Genomic DNA, 7,390 nt, shown 5'->3' on the forward strand with positions numbered 1-7,390 from the left:
GGAGGAAAAGCTCAGTTTTTAGAGGCCTGCCTTGAGAGTGAATGACCATGAGTTCAATGAGATCTAGAAAGCTCAGTTGTTTGTATCACTGAAAGCAATTTTCAATTACACATCAGCAAAGTGAACCCTTTGAGCACTAGAATGAAAAAGAAGCGTGAATATCACAGCCAGGAAGTGTGACCCTTCCAGCAATCACCACAACCATAACTTAGTGTGGCTCAACTACGTGTGAGTGCCAGTGAGCACCGCAACTAAAAAGGTGTACAAACCTCACTGAGAATTGGGCACAGTTGCTGAGTATGTAAACATCACAGTTAAAATGTGTGATCAGGATTGAGAGATAGTGCAGGAAGCAAGAAGCTTGCCCTTCACCAGTAGCGGTGAAGACAGCTTGGTTTGAATTCCTGGCATCACATAAGGTCCCCTGAACACTGCCAGGAATCTCTCGAGAGCACAAAGCTGGGAAGAGCCTCTGAGTATCTCTGAGTGTGGCTCAACAATCCGTTCCCTTCCCCTCCAAACCAGGACATTTGATTAACTCATAGACATTATAACCAGAACAATGAAGGGGAGGTTATGGAAGGGAGAGAATATGATTAGTAAACATAAATTCAAAAACAGGGATCGGAGCAGCTGTAGGGCATTTGCCTTGCATGTGGCCAACCCAGGACCGACCTGGGTTTGATTTCCGGCATCCCATATGGTCCACTGAGTCTGACAGGAGTGACTTCTGAGCACAGAGCCAGGAGTATCCCCTGAGCGCCAACCGGGTGTGGCCCCAAAACCAAAAGAAAACAAACAAACAAAAAAACCACAAGAAAAACCCACAAAAAATCAAAAAACTAAAAGAGCTTGTTAAGAGCAATTAACACAACTCTGATACTACTACAGCAAGTATATTATAGGCATTATTCTATGTGCTTTGTTTTTGGTTTTGGGGGCCACACCCGGCAGTGCTCAGGAATTACTCCTGGCTCAGCCCTCAGGAATTACTCCTCAGGGGACCATATGAGATGCTGGGGATTGAACCCAGGTTAGAAGCGGCCAAGTCAAATGCCCTACCCGCTGTGCTTCACTCCAGCCCCTCTTTGTGCTTTTGGCATAATCAAGTCTTAGAATCCTCATGACAACCCTGAATTTGTTACTATAATCTGTACTTTATCAGTAAACAGAGGCACTGGCTTGTAAGTAACTTGTCCCAGACCTTATCTGGAATCCACACAATATATAGTCACTTTTTAATAAGCGGTTGTTTAATAACTTATTATTTCAACCAGTTCAATAACTTATTAAAATTTTTAGTGTTTCTGGGTTAGAGATATAATACAGGTGTTTGGTTTGCACAAGGCCAACCTAGTTTCAGTCCCTAGCACTGCATATAGTTCCCTGAGCATAGTCAGGAGTAAATCCTGAGCACATCAGACAGGTATGGCCCCACAGCAAAACAAAAATGTCAATGTTTTTGTAAAGTTTTATTAATAGGGTAACTTAATTTTGGAACAGAAGCACCGTTAAAATGTGTTGCTATATTTAATTCCTCACATCAAAAACAGAAAAAAAAAAAACCAACAAATCAGACTACCGCTAAGATAGACTAATCTCATTGTCATTAAGAACATCCCATCATGTTCACTGAATAGATAACCAGTCTCCTTAGAGTCATCCCTTTAAAGTTTTCTTTTTTTTTTTTTTTTTGGTTTTTGGGCCACACCCGGCGGTGCTCAGGGGTTACTCCTGGCTGTCTGCTCAGAAATAGCTCCTGGCAGGCACAGGGGACCATATGGGACACTGGGATTAGAACCAACCACCTTTGGTCCTGGATCGGCTGCTTGCAAGGCAAACGCCTCTGTGCTATCTCTCCGGGCCCATCCCTTTAAAGTTTAAACATGTTGTTTAAGGTCAGAGTGATAGTCCAATGGACTGAGAAAAAGCTTTGCATGCTGGGAGCCTGGGTTTTATTTCCAACACCCTAGCAATGAGTAAAAGTGTTCTTTTTTCTTTAAATGAAAGTACTTTTTATTTATTATTTCTTTTTTGTTTTGTTTTGGGGCCCCACCCAGTAGCACTCAGGGATTACTCCTGGATCTGTGCTCAGAAATACCTGCTCGTAGGCTTGGGGGACCATATAGGATGCCAGGAATTGAACCCTGGTCCTCTTTGCATGCAAGGCAAACACCCTACTGCTGTGCTATCGCTTTGGCCCCACATTTCCTTTATTATTTATAATCAAAGGAACAGTGTGTCATTACTCTCTTGAAAACCCAAGAAAGAATCTCAGAACTCTCTTCTAGAATTTTTTTAGCAGTGGCTAGAAATGCCTATAACAGTCACCATGGAGCTTTGGCCCATGTGTTCTCTTTAAGGGTAGAAGCAGGTGGGATCATAGGCCATCTGGATGCCACTATTCTACCAAACCCATTTTTCACTCTGCTAAGATGACTACATTTTCTTCTATAGGCATCCAGAATCCACCAGAGTTCCACTGAGCACTGAGCCTCTTTCACACCTCACATTTGTTTCCTGTACTTCTTATACTTCCTCCTCTGCCTCTGCACTTCCACTCCAGAAGTTAGCTCAAAAGTTAGCTCTGGGGCTCGAGCTATGGTGCACTCAGGGTAAAATACTTAGCCTGCAAGTGTGCAACCTTCCAGTTCTGACCACTATAAAAACCAGCCAAACAAAAGTCATCTTGGCAAGATTTTCCTGGGTGCATTAGGTAAGAGTTCTGTGTTTCTTCTCCTGTCTTCCAAGGCCATCAAACTCATTTCTGACCACTAGTCATGCTGCAGTGGGGGTGTTTGGTTAGCCTGGGAGGCCCCTGAAGTGTTTAAAAGATCCATCCTTTTTTAAAAATTGTTTTCATTTATAAAAGTTTTGTTTGAGATTTTTTAATTAATATAAGATATTCATAAGTTAATGCAATTTGTATACCTTGTTTTTGCATGGTTGAATAATCTATCTTTGTAACCATAGGTGATGTCTAACCAATATGGTGGTGATTTTATTTCCCTTCCTTCCCTTTGTTGGTGTTTTTATTGTTGCAATGTCAGGGGACACTTGTTCTGGTTTTCAGGGTTCCTGTATTAGGTTTCTGTGTCTTTACACTAGAGTGCTGTGGGGTTGTACTTGCTGTGGCACCGGGAATCCACCAGCAGTGTATAATTGACAATGTAAAGTGGTGCCAGGAATTTAATTTATGGTTTTGGAGGAGGATACACCTGGCAGTGAAGGTTGAAGGCTCCTCCTGGCTTAGTCAGCGTTTGGGAGTTTCTCAGGGAGGAAATTGGGGGAACACGCAGTGACAAGGATTAATTCAGCCAGAGGATTATTTATGCCAAATGTGTGCTCAGCCCTCTGAACTATCTCCCTGGCCTTCCCCCTCTCCCTAAAAAGAATCCAATCCAAGACAGATACTATACTACTGAACCCTAGAAGGGATTTTAAATTTATTTGACTTGACCATGAGTTCAGAGTTACTAAATTACTGCAGCGAAGTACTAATAAGTATGATTTTTGTTTTAAGATGGTACGTCATGGGGCCAGAGTGATAGCACAGTGGTAGGGTGTTTGCTTTGTATGCTGCCACGCCAGGACAGACCTGGGTTTGATCCCTGGCATCCCATATGGTCCCCTCAGCTTTTCACAAGCAATTTCTGAGCACAGAGCCAGGAGAAACCTGAGTGCCACCAGGTGTGGGCCAAAAAACAAAAACAAACAAACAAAAAGATGGCATATTATGCACATAGCATTTTCCATTTTCTTTTTATTTATTTATTTATTTATTTATTTATTTATTTATTTATTTATTGGTTTTTGGGCCACACCCGGCGGTGCTCAGGGGTTACTCCTGGCTGTCTGCTCAGAAATAGCTCCTGGCAGGCACGGGGGACCATATGGGACACCGGGATTCGAACCAACCACCTTTGGTTCTGGATCGGCTGCTTGCAAGGCAAACGCCGCTGTGCTATCTCTCCGGGCCCCAGCATTTTCCATTTTCATATAACTTCTATTAGAAAATGATTCTAGGGCTAGAGAAATGCTTTAGTGCTTTGCATGTAATAGGCCAGGCTTGGGTCCCTAGCATGCATAGTCTCCTAAACATTGCTAGGAGTAGCCCCTGAGCATCACTGAATATGATGATGATGATGATAATAATAATAATAATAATAATATCATGGGGACCGGAGTGGTGGTGCTAGAAGTAAGGCGTCTGCCCTGCAAGCACTAGCCTCGGAGGACTACAGTTCGATCCCCCAGCATCCCATATGTTCCCCCAAAGCCAGGAGCAATTTCTGAGTGCATAGCCAGGAGTAACCCCTGAGCATCAATGGGTGTGGCCCAAAAAGAAACAAACAAAATAATAACAATAATATCAATAGAAGAAAGGAAACAAATTTGGTTGTTTAAATATTTTATTCTTGAATGTTTATTCTATTTCTTTCTATATTTTTAATATTTCTATTGTCATACATTGAAAAGGCAATTTCATGTATTGGTACAAAATCCAACACCAAGATAGATGGTTCTAAGATAAACCAACTCTTTATCTATGTGCTCCAGTGAGTACTGAGGTCTTTCTTGGAAGCTTAGTTTTTTGAGTGTGTGGAAGCTCAGAGCCAAGAGGAACACCTATAGAAAAAGGATATGTGTATCTCCCACTACTTTGCACTTACTTTATAACTCTGCTACAAACTCTTACTTGCTTTTTTAAACTTTAGGGACCTTCCACTTACATTCATAAAAAAAAATCTGCTTATTAAGTGCTATACTACATCTAAAATAGAATGCCCACTTCAGCAAACACACAAGCAAGAAAAAGCAAAAATGTAGTTTTGATTTTTGGTGTTTGGGCCATAGCTGGTTGTGCTGAGGGATTGATTACAACTGGTTCAGTGACCATATGCCAGAGGTCAACAGCTATCAGCTGCATGCAAGGCAAAACACCTTACCTGCTGTACTGTGTCACTGGCTCCCAAAAGCAAAAATGCATTTTAAATATATTAGTGAGGGGAGAGAAAATAAGGAGCGGAGATATAAGCTCGTGGTAGAATACACGCTTTACATGTGTGAGGCCCTGCCTATGAACCTTGGCACCCTGCATTTAAAAAAAAAAAAAAACAAAACCACAAAACGTCTGATACATGGCAGTTACTTTAAAATATTCTGGCGAGGGCCTAAGAAATAGCACAGCGTCAGGATGTTTGCCTTGCACATGGCCAACCTAGAAAGAACCTGGGTTCGATTCCCGTCATCCCATATGGTCCCCCAAGCCTGCTAGGAGCGATTTCTGAGCACAGAGCTAAGAGTAACCCTTGAACACCTCGAGGTGTGGCTCCAAAACCCAATATATAAATAAAGTTTTTAAAAAATATTATGATGAAGGGGAACAAGGAGAAATCTAATCAAAGCAAGAAAGTAGCTGTGATCACCCCCTCTCTATGTCTTCCTCACCCTGGAGGGAAATCAGTGGGTACATCTGAAGAGAAATTGCTAGCAGAATAAAGGCCGAGCACCCTAACTTATTTTAAGGTTAGAAAGAAAGTGGTGGTGAGAGACTTGGTGTGACTCAAGGCATGACTCAAACCTGACACCCACTGGGTGCCATCAGCGACCCGAGAGGCCGGGGGTGCACCGTCTAGCACCTTGAAGGAAAGTACCAGGTTCGTGGAGGGAGGCCAAGAAGCCTCGTGGGTGGGTGGGGAGGCCGGAAAGGTGGTGCAAGTGGTAAGGCGTCTGCTTTGCCCGAGTTAGCCTGGGATGGGCCTGGGTTTGATCCCCCGGATTCTCTCAGCCAAGAATGATTTCTTTATTTTTTTAAATCATTTTTATTGTGACCAAAAGTGAATAACAAATCTTTCACAGTACCATTTGAGGTAATAGTGACAATTAATCAGGACCATTCCCACCGCCAGGGTTGTCCTCCCTGCACCCCTTTTCCCAGTATGTGTCCCATACATACATATCTCCCTCCTTTGCACCCCCCAGAATACTAGAGTCACTGTTCCCCCTCTGTGTCTAGCTTGTTATAGATGGGGTATCGATTCTATTGTTGTTGATTTTGGGGTTTGGCGTTTAAGTCTGATTAATTTGTTTATTTCCACTCCATGTGCATACAGGAGCGACTTCTGAGCGCAGAGCCAGGTGGAACCCCCGAGTGTCCCGGGTGGGGGCCCCCCAACCCAAAAAACCCAAAACAAACAAAAGAAGCCTCCGTGCATTTTGCAACCTTTTGCAATGTGGCTCACCACCGATTGCTTCTCCCTTCCCGGCTTCCTCCCCGCGCTCCAATTCTGCTTGGATTCCCCATTCCTGGGCCCGCTAAGCATCTCCGGGCGCTGGAGATCCTAGAGTGACAGCTGGGGGGGCGGGGCTGCTCCAGGACAACACACCTGTGTCCCTTCCCGGGCTCCGCGAGATTTGCGGGGGCTTAGCCTAGACGCTCTCGCGAGATTTGGAGACTTTCCCACGGCCCCGTGTTGTGTCTGAGCGAGCGCGGCAGCGGGGCAAGCGCTGGGAAGGAGCCGCTGGAGCGTGAGATCCGGCGGCTCAGTTCTCGCCGCGCGCATGCGCAGAGCCGCGCGCGCCGCCTGCCAGTTTGCAAATCCCTGCTATTCTTCCAGCAGGTTTCTTTCGGGCAGCTCTCAGGATCCAGTTTGCCGTGTTTTGGGGCTCCCTGCGGGGAGGCAGGCGGGCAGTGCTGGAGCTGGGAATCTCTAGGAATTGAAAGGGCAAAAGGGGAGCAAGTTGAGGGGTGGTGGTGGTGGGGGTAAGAAATAGGGGTGTTGCAAATTTGGGGAGGGGACACTACACCGTTTGTAGTCAATGCCCAAAATTGGGGGCAGGAAAGAGAGCATGGAGTAGAGCGTTTACCTTGCATGCAAAAGGACGGTGGTTCGAATTCCAGCATCCCAGATGGTCTCCCACGAGCCCCTGCCAGGAGTGATTTCTGAGTGCAGAGCCAAGAGTAGCCCCTGAGTGTGGCCCCCCTCAAAAAAAAAAACAAACACCAAACAAACAAGCAAATAAAAATGCCCGTTTGCTCAGGAGAGTTCCAGATTTACGTCATCTGGAGTCCCTCTTCGGGATGCAAGCAGCGTCCCTGGCCTGCCTGCCTTACCCCTAAGCCCACCCGGGTTCTCCTGAAAATTGGGGTGGGCGAGGACTCACGCAGCTGCAGCTTCATTTTGCACCCAAGAAGCCCCTCTGGCTTGAATACGGGGGGGAGGGCCTGGGGTGTCCGTGGGTGTGAACTCCCAATTCCAAAGCACTTTTTTTTTTTACTTGCCTTTGTAGTTCTCGGGCCAGTGCCTTGGAGGTGTCAGCCGGAGACCTCGGCCTGACCCTTTTTTCACACCGAGAGGTTTAGCAAGCTCGGACTTGCAAAAAAAGT

Source organism: Suncus etruscus, chromosome 16 (genome assembly GCF_024139225.1).
Source record: "Suncus etruscus isolate mSunEtr1 chromosome 16, mSunEtr1.pri.cur, whole genome shotgun sequence".
Classification (NCBI taxonomy): Eukaryota; Metazoa; Chordata; class Mammalia; order Eulipotyphla; family Soricidae; genus Suncus; species Suncus etruscus.